The sequence below is a fragment of the Meriones unguiculatus genome, chromosome 19 (assembly GCF_030254825.1).
Source record: "Meriones unguiculatus strain TT.TT164.6M chromosome 19, Bangor_MerUng_6.1, whole genome shotgun sequence".
Taxonomy (NCBI): Eukaryota; Metazoa; Chordata; class Mammalia; order Rodentia; family Muridae; genus Meriones; species Meriones unguiculatus.
Window position 1 is genome coordinate 29,130,518 of NC_083366.1, and position 14,909 is coordinate 29,145,426.

Genomic DNA, 14,909 nt, shown 5'->3' on the forward strand with positions numbered 1-14,909 from the left:
CAAAGATGTACACCATGCAGTTCGATCACATTGTGATCAATTCACAATTCACAACATTAAAAAGTACACAGACAGCTTATCACCAATGCTGGATTTTTCAGCTCATCAAAGAAATGGGTTGCTTATTAAAGCATCATTACAGGTCACCTAGCACCTTTGTCACAGGAGTGCACAGCAAGAGTTGAATAACAATCTCGCTGAAAGGACATGTTGAAATTGGATATGGTTTGCAGCCTTGGGATAATGAGGAATTGTATAAATTGAATTTCCTTTTCCCCCTATGAAACATTGGAATGTAAATATAGCACACACATACACACACCCACATTCTGTTTTGTCACATTACAAACCCCCTTTAAGGCTTTCTTCTATGTGCTGTGAGGTGGTTTCCTCTGGCTTTGCATGTATGCTGCTTGGCACAAAGGTCTTGCCTTTAATTTTTAGGTTCATTTCCACAACTCTTTCATCAAGAGCACAAGAACTCTCTCCCTTTTCTTGGACTGTGATTGTATTTCTTCATGTTATGAAACTGTTCAAAACATTTCTTCGAGTTACCTACAAGCTCCAAACCTGTATTTTCATGGAAGTTAATTGGCCAGTTTCTCCTGCTTGCTATGGCTATGTTGCTATACTATTATCTTATTTATTAATTTTTAAAGTATTTATTTTTTTTAAATTTATGTATTGAGTGATTTGCCTGCAGAGGTCAGAAGAGGGCATTGGATCTCCTGGAACTAGAGTTATAGATGGTTGTGGGCTCAAGGTCTGCAAGAAGAGCAAGTGCTGTTTTCCGAGCATAGGACTGAGAGAAAGAAAGAAAGAGACACATATGGACAGCAATGATTAAGAATACCTGGGTACACGGGACAGCTGGGTTGGGAATGGTATTACATGCCTTTTTACTACATGCCTGTAACATGTAGTACATTTCCTCATTGCAAACATCTCCTTCTGACACGTTCTTGTGCATATGCACATAGGAGCACATTTGTGTGGAGGTCGGAGGTTGATGTTGGGTATCTTCCTCCATCACTCTCCATCTTGCTTATTGAGATGTAGTTGCTCACTGCCTAGAGCTCGTTGATCTGGCTGGCTGGCAAGCTCCACACTGTTTCTTGTCTCCATCTTCCCCTCACTGCACTGAGGTGAAAAGCATGTGCTACTATTCATGGCCTTTTACAGTGGTGCTAGCAAGCTGAGCTCAGCAACTCATTCTTGGATGCCAAGCACTTTACTGACGGAGCCATCTCTCCAGCCTCCTGTGTCTGACTTTTATTTTAGGTATGTATTTTAGAAGATGGATGGCCATTTTTGTTCAGTTTTAAAAGCAGATTGTTCTGTTCAATAGGATCAGTCTCAAATTTTAAATGTTTTCCTAACATATAATTATCATCTTCCAGAGACCCAAAAGTACTGTCAATGTGACTGAAATCAGAATGTAAATATTTTATCAACAGCTGTCAACTCTCAATTGGCAGCAAACAGAAGGCCCTCGAATTGCTATCATCTAAGCAGGAGGCTACATCACTTAATTGACAGATAAAACATTCTTCTGGGTTCCATATTTCTGTCAGCTTCCTTAATGCATTAACACAGTGTGCTACTGTATACAATCGCTGTGACAATCAGCATGAAGAGGAGAGGACTTTGCTGTGCCCTCGGGGAGACACCCAGCCCAGGTGTCTGTCTGCCTTTCAGTCTGTTGCTTCAATTCATGATACCTATGGTGTCTGCTCCCGACATAGACTGAATACTGGCATCAGTGGCTTATGATCATGTCCATAAAATGGTAAGATGTCATCAAAAATAATAAAAAATGAATACTTTTTTGAGTATTCATTCAACCAGCCTTCTGACTGAGAATGTGCTAGGCCTATCCAATAGTCTCTGCAGGATATATAGAAATGGCCTGTCACTCTGACTGTAGATCACAGAAGCCAGTGAATTGAGATTTCTAAAGTAATCTTTCTGAACAAGTTCTGTTATTTTCTGTTTGTACCACTGTCTGGCTCCCTGTCCTTTTCCTTATTGTCTGCTCCATCCCCTATTTTTTTTCCATTCTTACCCACTGAAGCAGCAGACATATTGGAGCAATCTATAAGTATTGTTTAATTTTGTTGAGGGCTACTATGTTGAAATGATTTTCTGACTCTGCAGCCACACCTTTAATAAATATTTGTAAGTCTCCTGCAGGGAAAGGTGTGCTTTGGCGAATGAGGGTAACAGATGAGGTCCTGTCTTCTTGGAGGTTATACTGCGTCATAATGAGGAAGAGGCAACAAGGTATAAATAAGTGTGGCCCAATTATATCTATCTTGCCCTTAAGCTACATCAGTAATATTTGCTAACAAGGGATTATTTTAATATGACTTTTAAAATTAAAGTCTTTCAATTTTAAAGGGAAGAGAACATAAGTACCTATGATGGCTCAGAGAGAGACAGAGAGAAAGACACACACACACACACACATATACACACAGAGAATAAGACAGACTGAGAAACAGATAGATATAGAGACAGAGACAGACAGACAAACAGTCCATGGAAAAGTTAATGAATGGAAGTGCCAAATGGTATCAAGTGCCTGGAGCAGTGCAAGGGCCCCAAGTGGAGAAAACAATGAGACACATTCACTCTGAAAGAGTGAAGCCAGACACTAGGAAGCAAAAGAGAACAAGACCAGGTGGGAGCCAGAGCCTGTTAACTGTGCTGAGTCATAGCAATGCGTTAGGGCTCACTGTAAATGCATGGGAAAGAACAGGAGGGCTCATGCAGTTCTTATGAAGCTTTGCAGAGTGGACTTTGCTTGAGCACCAGGTATGTTTCTGTGTGGCCAGAATGGAAGTCAGGTGACCATCAAGAAATTAATTCCCTAGTCTGAGAGACAGTGGGCTGCCTTAGAGTAGTGAGGAATATGGCAAAAGACACCAGAGACCCAGGATGTATTTGGAGGAAAGTGGAGACACTTGGTCTTTTCTAAATATCAAAGAAGACCCAAAGAGGTGAGGGACGATAAGCCTATGAGAACATCTCGCCACTCTTCTCTTACAAACAAAGAGCAAAGGTCGAGACAGGTGAAATGACTTCTTCAAACTATACAAAGGAGCTGGGCTATCACCTGCCAGGCTGTCCTCTTTGTTTCTAATCCAGGGATTTTCTCCATTATTCAGCCCTTTCTCCTCAGACACAGCTCAGAACCTTCCTCAGTTCCTGGCATGATTTTTTTATTTCTTAGAAAGAAATTTTGTTATATAACTTAGTTTTTACCTGCACTATTTCTTTTCTGGAACCAAATAAACATCACTGAAAATGATGGCAGCATGAAGAGGATTTGAGATTGAGATCATAGGGTAAAACAAGAATTTTGGTGGCCACGCATAGATCACATCTTCTAAACTTTTATTTCAAAATACAATAAAAGATGCTAGGAAATAATATTGCATTCCTCGGCATTGACAGGCAATTCCAATGCATCTTCATGCTCTTATATCTATCTATCTATCTATCTATCTATCTATCTATCTATCTATCTATCTATCTATCTATCTATCAATCTATTCAGCCATCTATTAATCTTTCTCTATCTTTACTTCTTTCTTCCTTTTTATTTAAAAAAATTTTTTTTGGTTATTTGAGACAGGATATCTCTGTGTAGCCTTGGCTGTCCTTGACTCACTTTGTAGACCAAGCTGGCCTCAAACTCACAGAGATCCACCTATCTGCCTCCCTGAGTGCTGGGGTTACAGGCAAGCACCACCATGCCTGGCTGACCCAATATTTTTCTTTCTATTTCCTTTATTCTTTCCCAGAAAGGAACAGACTCATTTACTTTGGTAAGTGGAATAATCTAATGGAAAGAAACCTCATGAATCTGCAAAGCATTTCTGAGCTGAGCAGGCCCATGTAATAGCTGTAAACATGTAACCAGAAATAGCCCAGGCTTCTGACACCACACTGCCAAGATAAGGGCTGGACCAGGTACACACTGGGGAAGGACAACCAAGAATCCTAGTGCAAACCTCACAAATGGACCAAAGTTGTTAATAGCTTAGAGCCGTTTCATCATCTTCAAAATGCAGACAAAAGAATATGCAGCCTCTCATACTGCTTTGGACATTAAGTCAAGTGTGGGCAGATACTGAGCATAAAGGTGAAAGCTTTGAATCAGCTTGGTCCTTGCTTGGATCTGAATGTCAGATGACCCTATAAGCTCAGCCAAGTCAGTGTATGAGTGTGTGTTTCTATACAAGTGTGTGCTTGGGAGTATATGTGAACATGTGTACACGTGTGTGAATCCATGGTCTTTTCAGGGCTTACATTATTTTTTATTTCTGCTCTTGACCCCTACAGCTGTGCTGCATTTGACTTTGAGACCAAAATATGAGGCTGTGCTTCTCTATTAGGACCTTGAGACAGAAGCAAGAAGAAACCTTATAAAACCAATTCTTCCTAAGGACATTTTCTTTAGGGCTATTACCCAGAGCCCAATGGCCAGAAATGGGCCATACAGCTAAAGTAAAGAGTACTAGGGAAATGGAATGACATTTTTTTTCTCTGAGACAAGATTTCATGTCATAGCCCAACTGACCTGAAACTAATTATGTAGCCCAGACTGGCTTCAAGTTCATGGCAAACTTTCTGCCTCAGTTTCTTGAGTGCTGGAATTATAGCTGTGAGTCACCATGTCCATTATGATGTGAACTTTTAGCTGAAGTGCTATCCTTCATAGCATCAAGATTTGACAAGGAAGGAAGGATGGGCTTGGGGTCAGATAGTAACAGCGTTTGTGGGGTAGAAAAAAATAATGTCAGCAATAACATACAAAGAGAATTGTGCTGTCTTATAATCTTGCTCTTTCTTTATGTTCACAATCTGTTTGGATCACTTGAACAAAGACAATATAAATCAAAGGATAGTTCTTAAATGTAAAATATTTGCAGAAGCAGGCCACCTTTCCAGAAGCTATTCAAGGACATATATGTAGAGTGATCTGTTTGTGCAAGCTAAGACACATGCTAGTGATTCAAATATTCTGCATTCTGATGCTGTTGAAGTAAATTATCTACCTATCATCTATCCATCTATCATCTATCCACCGATCTATCCATCTATCTATCTATCTATCTATCTATCTATCTATCTATCTATCTATCTACTATATGTGTATGTATATAAATGCACAAACACATACATATTTAAAATAAAGTCAGCTTGTTTCAAATTTCAGTAACCATGACTTTAAAGTTGAATTGGATAAGGAAAGGACCAAGTGTTAGTTCTATGAAGACACACTTGAGAATGTCTGTATGGTCATTAGATGCACACACTCTGGGAATAAACGTGGACATATTGTAATGACGTGTGTATACAAAGACACCAGGTGAAACCCATTATTTTGAAGGGGAAAAGGTGATGCACACAGCAGACATTTTTAAGTTGTTCCAAACACCAACTTATAATCTATATTTCTCATTGACCAATTTTTGTAGATTAAGCCACTGATTTCCCTTTCAAGCAAAGATAAAACTAGAAAAGTTTCTTACCTTACTCTACCTTTGCTGAAGTTCAGAATGTCCGTGCTTGGCCACTAGTCAGAATGCAGCACTAGAAAAGAACAGAAGGTGGTTAACACAGAAACAGGACCATAGGGAGGGGAGCTCAACAGTTAAGAGAAAACGATTCAAAGCAACATAAAAAATTTAGAGAATTTACAATTTACAATTCTCTAACAAAGTTAGAGAAGTGAATCCACAGGTCACAAGAAGGAACCTCCATATTACCAGAAATGAGGCCACAGGGATTCAGAAATGCTAAGTTGTCTGTCACTGGGGTTAGAGAGATGGCTCAGTAATTAAAATGCCTGTCATACAAGTGTGAGGACCTCAGTTCAACCTCTAGAGTTCCCACTAAAGCCCTGACATGATGGTGCACATCTACAATTCCAGGCCTTGGAAGGTAGATGAGAGGATTCCCAGAGTCTCAGGACAGAAAGAGAAGCTATTAAAACAAGGGAAGCCAGGGAGAAAGGAAGAGAAAGAAAAGACCTGAACCCAGGCTCCTCATTCCATAGCTTCACCCCCCCAAGTCTCCCTAAGATCAGGTTGACAAAGAGGGTCACTGAGGAATGTGAGAACAAAGACATTCCCATTGCTCTCTTTTGCACCTTTTTTATTTTCAAAGGGAAGTCATGTGCCTAATATCCCAGAAGGGCCTGCATTCCACCTTCCCCCAAACCATTCAAGAATATACTCATGTAGTGACCTCAATAACAGCCCCCTCTCACACATGGAATCAAGGAAATGTTAAGAAAATCCTTCCACTCACTTCAAAGCTCTAGCACTAGGCCAGAACCTAGTTTGCTTCCTGCTGCAATAAACACTAGGAACAAAAGCAACTTGGGAAGGAATGAGTTTATTTCACTTTATGGGTTATAGTTTGTCACTGAGGGAAGTTGAAGCAGGAAAGGAAGAGAACATGAATCAACATAGCTTACTATTTTGCTTCTTATACTTAGCTTGCCACCTTTCTTTTATATCCTGAGGATGGCTCCTCCCACAGAGGGCTAGGCCTTCCCATAATCAATCAGAAATCAAGAAAATGCCTCACAGACATGAGGACAGGAAAATCTGATGGAGGCAGTTTCTCAATAGAAATTTCTTCATCCCAGGTATGTCTTGATGCGGGACATTTTGACAAAACCTAACCAGCACTTATTTTATTAACCTGATTGATAATAGTTCTGTGTGCATGTATTTGGGGGCCGGAGCACAACCTGGATGTCATCCTTAGGAACATTGTCTACCTCCTTTGGAGAATGGTGCCTCACTGCCTTGAAGTTCACCAATTAGGCTGGCCAACAAGCACCATGGATATGTTATTCTCTGTGTCCCCAGTGCTGGGATTACAAGTATGTATTACTGTATCCATCATCTTCAAGTGGGCCCTGGAGAGCAAACTTAGGTCCTCATACTTATGTGGCAAGCACTTTATTGAGACATCCCTGACACTACTTTTAAAGCTTAATCAGACAAAAAAGGGGGGGGGGACACCATTGGAAAGCACAGGGGAAGTGTCGGGGTGAGAAGGATGCTACTATGAAGATGTGAAGGAAGCAGGTACCACAGAAAAGAAAATGTGGCCAGGGTTTGCACAGAAGGAACTGATGAGACAGAGGAGCTTCAAAGAGAGAAGTAGGTGGGAGCCTACAGTCACATCCAATGAACTTCCTCAGTAAAGAAGAGGAACTGAGGCAAACTCTATAAGTGTGGCCTGTGACAACAAAAGCTCAAAGATGCACAGCAAACTTTAAGAAGGTTTTCTAGCAACTGGAAAGTGTAATTCATAAGTCAAAAATAGATCTGCATTATGTTCACTTACTCTGCAAGGAATAGATGGAAAAAAATGAAAAGCAATAGGCACTCAGTCAATTTGAGAATCACTTCTTACAAAGCATTAGATATCTGCCATCTGGACACCAACTCTTCCTGTCCTTGGGGCTTTCCCTGAATCATTGTTTACAGTCTGGGACCCACCAAGGGTTTTTTTTTCCTATTTGCACCTGAAATGAAAAAACACTATGGACCCATCCTCTCCTATGAGCCCTTGATTAAGAAGAGTGTGTGATAAAAGGGACAGACGATAGAGTTGAGCATTATATGGCCTCCATTTTCTTTCTTTCTTTTGTACACAGGGCAGCTGAGGCTGAGGTATTGATGGGACTTGGGTCATCACAGGCTAGACCTTGAATATAGTTCTGTTTGAGTGTCCTACCTTTGTGTTCTTGTACTTGCTACATAAGCACTAGGACCTTTGCGTCTTCTCCATACCAACATATCCTTAGAGCAAACATCTATCCTTAACCCGACATAAGCACTACCGTCCCTTCTGGAAATGTGGTCCAATGACACTTTGGTGGGACTAGGCAGTATTTCTCTCTCTCATCAACATCTGAAAAGCAGTTTCTTTGTGGCATGTGGAAATGCTGATGAGTGCAGAGGCTATTTGTCACTGCTGGTGTCCTGTAGGATCTGATATTGGTATTATAAGTGTGTATGACTATGCTTGGCTTTCAAATGGGTACTGAAGATTAAACTCAAAGGGCAAATGCATAGCCAGATAATTCCTTTCCCAGGCAGGTAAATCATCTCCTAGTGTCCTCCCATCTTCTATAGAACAGTTACTGAGCCATCATCCACCATCTGGATTTCATTGTTAAAATTGGTTAAGTCGGCCAGAGCAGACTTTGGTCAACATCTTCATCATGTTTGTCTAATTTACAACCACAGCTCCTGACTTGCTGACATGTTGGATCCAGATTGCTTTGACAAGTCAATATATAGCCATGAGTAATGTGAAATTACATTAATGTGACAATAGCACACAAGGGATCATGAGAGTAGCTGTTGACTTAAGTTTCTGTTCACTAAATGGATTTGGGAACAATTACTGAGGCTTGAAGGCTCCCAAGTTTATCCAGTATCAGATATAGTAAAGTATTCACTTTGAAAGCTAGCAAGCATGCTGGCTTCAGTCTTAGCTTCAAATTCATTCTATTGCCAATTACTTGTATATGGCATTCACTTATGGCTACAAACCTCTCACTGTAGCAGTTTGGTTTTTGCAGATTCCAGTAACTACTGTTCAGAAGGTTACAGACTCAGAATATGGCTGGTGATGCCAAAGATGGCTGTCATAATTATGCAGATAGCTGAACACAGAGGGTCACAATGCTAGGAACAGAATAATAACCATGAAAGCCTAGAAGACAGATTTCTCTCCATGGGACTGCAAACTACTGTTTTGATTGACGACATGTAAGAGTTGGGCTGCCTGTCCACTTTTGAAGTAATAGTCTCTTTCTTGATTTATCTATAGTGACTCCAGGAACCACAGAGAAGCGACTCTGAACTTTCAGGATGATAATCTGCCAGGACTTATTTTCTTTAAACTTTGTTGGAAAAAAAACCCTTTGATTCTTTCTAATTGTTTTGAGGATGCACATTTCTCTTATCTCCAGAAAGACACGAAGCATCAGCTTAGATTCTCTCCACGCTTTCTTTTTCCAGTTTAAGTAGATAATAAATGAGTCCCTAGTCATCTGATTTAGATAGAATTGAACCTGCTCACAGTCTTGAAATAAATGGGCTTAATTAACTAATTTAACTCTTGAATTCGTCTGAAATTAGATCCTAGAACCTTAGGGATAGTCAAAATATTCCCATTTTAATTTCAAAGTTTACTAGCCTACTTTATTTGAGGACCAAAATAACAAGTGCTTTGGCAAAATTGAGAATGAAAGCTTTTTATGGGTATGTGATAAATATACCACTAAAACTCAGAGAGGGGGCAAAACTTGTCAGCATTACATTATTGTTGGTGCTCACGCGGAAGTCACCCATTCCCTGATCTGTCCCTCATCTCTCTTCTCATCAGAGTAGGGGAGATAGAGTAATTTACAACACGAAGTGATTCTTTCTGAGTAGATGTGTGTGCATGTATGCACATGCATTTGCAAGTCAAAAGTCAGCTTTGGGTACCATTCTTCAGGTGTGACCCACTTTGTGCTTTTGACACAGGGTTTCTCATTGGGACCTGAGGCTCCCTGAGTAGGCCAGGGTGGGTGGCCATTGAACTCTGATCCTTCTGTCTTCACATTTCTAGCTCTTGGATTAAAGGGAATGCTACCATCACATAGGTTTCTCATGTGGGTGCCAAGGATGGAACTCAGATCCTCAGTCTTATGCAGAAGGCACTTTAACAACTGAGCTATCTCTTCTTCCCTAAAATGGTTCTTTAAATAAAATGACTTCATCTTATATCAGAGAACCAAAAAGAGCTACAAATGAAAGGAGTTGGGATTATTATTTTCAATTTGTTGGTTATTATTTTCAATTTGTAAATGAAATACACAGGTCCAATAGTTGTCCCAAAGTATTGTTCAGTAAGTAAATGGCATGGCTGTCAGGCAAGTCTGTTCCCCCCATTAAAAACTAAACCCCATATGATTTCATAGAAACAACCATAGCATCTTTACCTAGAAAGACAAAGGGGATCGACATTGGAAGTAGGAGAAAACAAGTAACAGGACAGGAGCCTACCTCAGAGGGCATCTGAAAGACTCTACTTAGCAGTGTATCAAAGCAGATGCTGAGACTAATAACCAAACATTCAGCAGAGTGCAGAGAATCATATGAAAGAAGGGGGAGTTAGTACAACCTAGAGGGGACAGGAGCTCCACAAGAACAAAATATATCAGGGCACAGGGGTCTTCTGTGAGACTGTTTCTCCAAAAAAGGACCATGCATGGATATAACCTAAAACCCCTGCTTGGATGTAGCCCATGGTAGCTCAGTATTCAAGTGGGTTCCCTAGTATGGGGGACAAGGATTATTTCTGACATGAACTCAGTGACTGGCTCATTGATCTCCCCCACCCCCTGAGGAAGGAGCAGCCTTGCTAGGCCACAGATAAGAACATTGCAGCCAGTCCAGAAGATACCTGATAGTCTAGGGTACGATGGAAGGGGAGGAGGACTGCCCCTATCAGTGGAAGAGGGTAGGGAGGAAATGAGGAAGGGAGGGTGGGATTGGGAGGGAAAGAGAGAGGGGGCTAAGGCTGGGAGACAAGTGAATGGCCTGTGATTAAAATTAAATTAAATTAAAAAAAGAAACAACCATAGCAAATATTCACCAAAATTAAGTCCTAGCTTTTTTTTTTTTCTTTTTTTTTTTTTTCTGTTGCTGTGATAAACTAGAAGCAACTTTGGGAGAAAAGGATTTACTTGAATTAAAGCAACAGTCCATAATCCTGGGAGTTAAAGACATGATCTTGATGCAGAAAGCTGGAGACAGGGACTGAAGCAGAGACTATAGAGGAATGAGGGTACCGGCTTGCCTGCTACCTGCCCTGCTACCTTTTGTATACAGCCCAGGTCCGTTTGCCTAAGGATGGTACTGCCCACCGTAGGCTGGGCCCTCTTACACCAACTAGCCAATGTATAGATTTCATGCAACATAACAAACACTGTAACGAGGTAGCACAGGGCCATATAAGATCAAAGCAGAGACTAAGCTTGTTGGCTGCAGCAGGCGGTTCAATATTACTTCACTTTATTGTATTTTCCAAAAGATGCAGAAAAAACTGAGAAAGAAGAAGCTTGGCATAAACAAACACATCCCAAAGTAATGTTCAGTCAGTAAATCTTGTCATGCCCATCTTTAATTTTTATCCAATTTGTTGCTCAATTCTACTGCATACAGATACTAAATAGAAGCTAGTTTCAGCTTTGATTTTTTTTTTAATAATAAAGCCCTAGGAAATTGAAGTTGCAAATACATATTAGCTCAATTTTTACAGATTCTAAGTTCCATTTTTTTATTGTGGTGAGTTTAAAATGAAATCTGAATTTTAAGTAGCCTGTGGCTGAAGACAAAGCAGATATTTTATGCATATTCTCCTGTTTACTGACATCTTACAGAATAAGGATAAAAAAAAACCCCAAACCCCCAAACTTCAGCTTTATTTATTAAATTAAGCTTTTTACTGTATATTAATTTACAAGAGAATAAATTTTAGTATAACATCTCACATTGTATCGGCTCCCTTTATAGTGATTATTTCTAAGAGGCTTTTATTTTTAATATATGACTCTGTGTGTGAGTGCGTACACACGAGCACAAATCCACGTGGATCTTAGGCGAATGCTTGGAATTGGAGTTACAGGGGGTTGCCAATGCCTGGCATGGGTACTAGGACCAAAACTCAGGATCTCTGCAAGGCCCATGCTCCCTTAATCACTGGGTGGAAGAGCTGTTTTTTATTTATTAGACTTATCATGACATCTTTTGAACCTTGGGAGGTAGGGTGGTAAAAAGTTAGTGTCACTGGTCCAGATGGAGTAGGCTATAGAGGAAACATGGGTTTAAACAAGCTCATTTTTCTCTTGTACCATAAAAGGATTGGTTTCTATTTACTTTGCCCCAGTTGTGACTTGAAATATTCCATCACGCGTAAATCTGGAAGACAAGCTTATTTATAATTAGCAGTAGCCTACAGAGACAGAAGGGTGTGGGAACAAAGAGAGTCACAGATTGTTCACCCTGTTTCTGCTTGTATTCTCTTGAACCTTGACCTCTACAAACCTTAATTCCAAGCAACCCAACAACCCAGAAGAAGATTTGAGAAAAGGACCATTAAAGTAAAATAATACACAATGAAATAATTTTCTCTTTACTTTTAAAAAAATCACAAATGCACATTCAAAGGACAAATATAAATGGTCTCATTTCCTTCCACTCTCAGGCTCTTTGGTGTTAAGCGAAGTCCATCATTCCCTGTGCTCTCCTCTCTTTGAAATACATCCATCTCCTTTATGGAGACCATGCCACTTAGATGTCTATTCATTTATCCTTCACACTGGACATAAGTGAATCTTTTTAATCCACATGTATCTCATGTGGATTTATATGAAAATCCATCCACATCAGTTGTTTTTTTTAAGTATAGAATTAAGGTTATCAGTACTATAGTAATAATAATCCTGCTATGTATGTATACTTATTATAATTAAATATTCCTGTAGCAATGATTCAGGAGTTATAGAATTTTTACATTTAAAGTTTTGTTTGATGTCAATGAACTGCTTATCAAGAAGTAGCTATTTTATTTTCCCTTTCCTCACCATGATTGGATATTGTCTCAATAGAGCTGTTGATTTACAACATTATATTCATCATTTTGAGCTGATGTTTATATTTATGCACAATATATCTGCAGTTATATGCCCATCTCTCTACATGTATGAATTCTCAGTGATATCCTTTCCTTATCCTTGGGATTCTAAGGATTCCTGTGCTGACAGCAGATTGGAAACAAGAATTTTCTAGATTCCTATGCTACAAAGAATAATTTTCAGAAAACACATTTAGTTAAAAAACAAACAATAACTATAATTCAGAGAAAAGATTATGAAAGGGTTTGTGTCCTAGCCAGTGAAAACTACAAAAACTGCATCCGTTAGTGAGTCACCCTACAAGAAAAGATAACCCAACCTAAAAGTCAATGTTATTATCTCTCCCATGAAACCATAATTTAAAATTTTTCCAACCCACCAAATAGTTTCCTGTAATCTTTAAAAGCTAAAAAAAAAAGTATAACAAAAGGACTGGTCCTTGAACTACTTAATTTTATGAACAGTGCTATATCTCTAAAATGCTGCTTTCTAGCAGACATGGGTGAGCTCAGGGGCTGGAAATGTTAACCACCCTTTTCTTCAGGTGACCTTTCTCAAGTCCTGCTCCAGGTGGCTTTAATTACAGTCTTTAAATCGCAGCCTGCTCTTAGTGTCCCTAAGACACTGCTTCTCAGTGTTTCTCTGTCTCCCTAAGTCATAGCATGAATATGAAAGTCCAGGAATAAATGTCATTTTTTTTTCAACACTTTTACAGAGTTGACCAAGCCATAGTGTTTACAAGGGGTTAAGGAATGGAGTTTTGAAGAGATGAAATCTTCCTGGGGTTTAGATTCTTACAAAGGACATTCTTTTGGATGCTTCCAGAAGGAGCTAAAGAATAGGATCAAGGTAGAAATTTGCCATCCCAGGTCATTGCTCTGCAGTAGAACAGCCAGACTCAACTCCAACACTTTGGATTTTACTAGAAGACAGAACTCTGAACAATCTCTGCCCCAGTTTAAAATCTGTGGGCAGATTTACTCTCAAACAAGCAAATGACCATATTATGCTGCTTGGTATCCAATACTGGCCTTCTGGGAGATGCTTCTCTTTTTTCTTTTCAATCTTCAAAGTCATTTTTATTTTTTCTTAGGTTCTGCCAGACAATCTTTTATTACATCATAAAAGCAATAGTAAGCACTAGATCTTTCAAAATATGTTCTTACCAACTTTCAGAAATTAAAAACGCATAACCACATCTATAATATTTTAATCTCAATAACATAAAAATTAAATTCAAACTTTCATATGCAAAATAGACTCTAAAACTGGAAACCTCAGAACCAAGTACTAACCCTCCCTTATTGAGGGTCACTGCGACTGGAGGGGGCACTGTAATGAGCCAGGAACTTAATTTTGGCTCATATATAGAAAAAAATCTGAGGAGAATATGCTTACAATGAGGAGCACATTCTGAAATAAATGGTTCAGGCCGGCCCTTTACCATTCTGGGGTTCATACGCAACCAGACCCGGGATGAAACATTCAGCATCACAGTTACTTTGATCCCAGTTTCCAGGGTAAGCCAAGTTACTTCTATTTCAGACAAGAAAAGTTGCTGTGAGATGAACTCACATCATAAGGAGGATGCATAGGCTGAGTTCCTTGGCCACATTTCCACCAGACAAAGCCTTATTCTTAATTATTTTTATTTATGTGTGTGTGTGTGTGTGTGTGTGTGTGTGTGTGTGTGTGTGTGTGTGATGTATGGGTGAATGTCCATGGAATACAGAAGAATCATAAGATCCTTTGCAGCTGGAATTACAAACAGTTGTGAGCTTCCTGGCATGGCAGTCGTGGATGATAATTGACCTTGGATCCTCTGCAAGAGCCATGACTGCCATCATACTCTAACTAAACCAAAAAGCTGTCTGTCATCAAATTGCTTCTGTCAGGCATTTTGTCATAGGGTAATAAGAACGCGTGCTACATTCCCTCAGTCACAACCCCCCTCTTTTGGTTAATGGTGAGGCTTATCAGTTTCTTTATAATTGCACATTATTCCTACTGATATATTTGAGCATATATTTGAGCATATATTTGAGCATATTTGTCCAAAATATGTCTTTACATACATACTGCTGCCCAGATGGACAAACAACCCAAACCAAAGGAAATGGTAAAGTCAAGCCAGGCACTTTGCAACTGAAGCCCTTCTTTGGTACACTGTAGTTAAGAT

At 39.6% G+C, this 14,909-nt stretch overlaps 1 protein-coding gene across 8 annotated transcripts in view; it reads right to left on the reverse strand.

The window, feature by feature from the left end:
- Chrm3 (cholinergic receptor muscarinic 3) overlaps window positions 1-14,909 on the reverse strand; it is a 483,970-nt gene that overhangs the window by 248,436 nt on the left and 220,625 nt on the right. For all 8 annotated transcript variants that reach the window (XM_060372311.1, XM_060372315.1, XM_060372312.1 and 5 more), the window contains one exon: window positions 5,544-5,604. The gene's annotated coding sequence lies outside the window, so the exon portion shown is untranslated. The remainder of the gene's footprint in view (window positions 1-5,543; window positions 5,605-14,909) is intronic.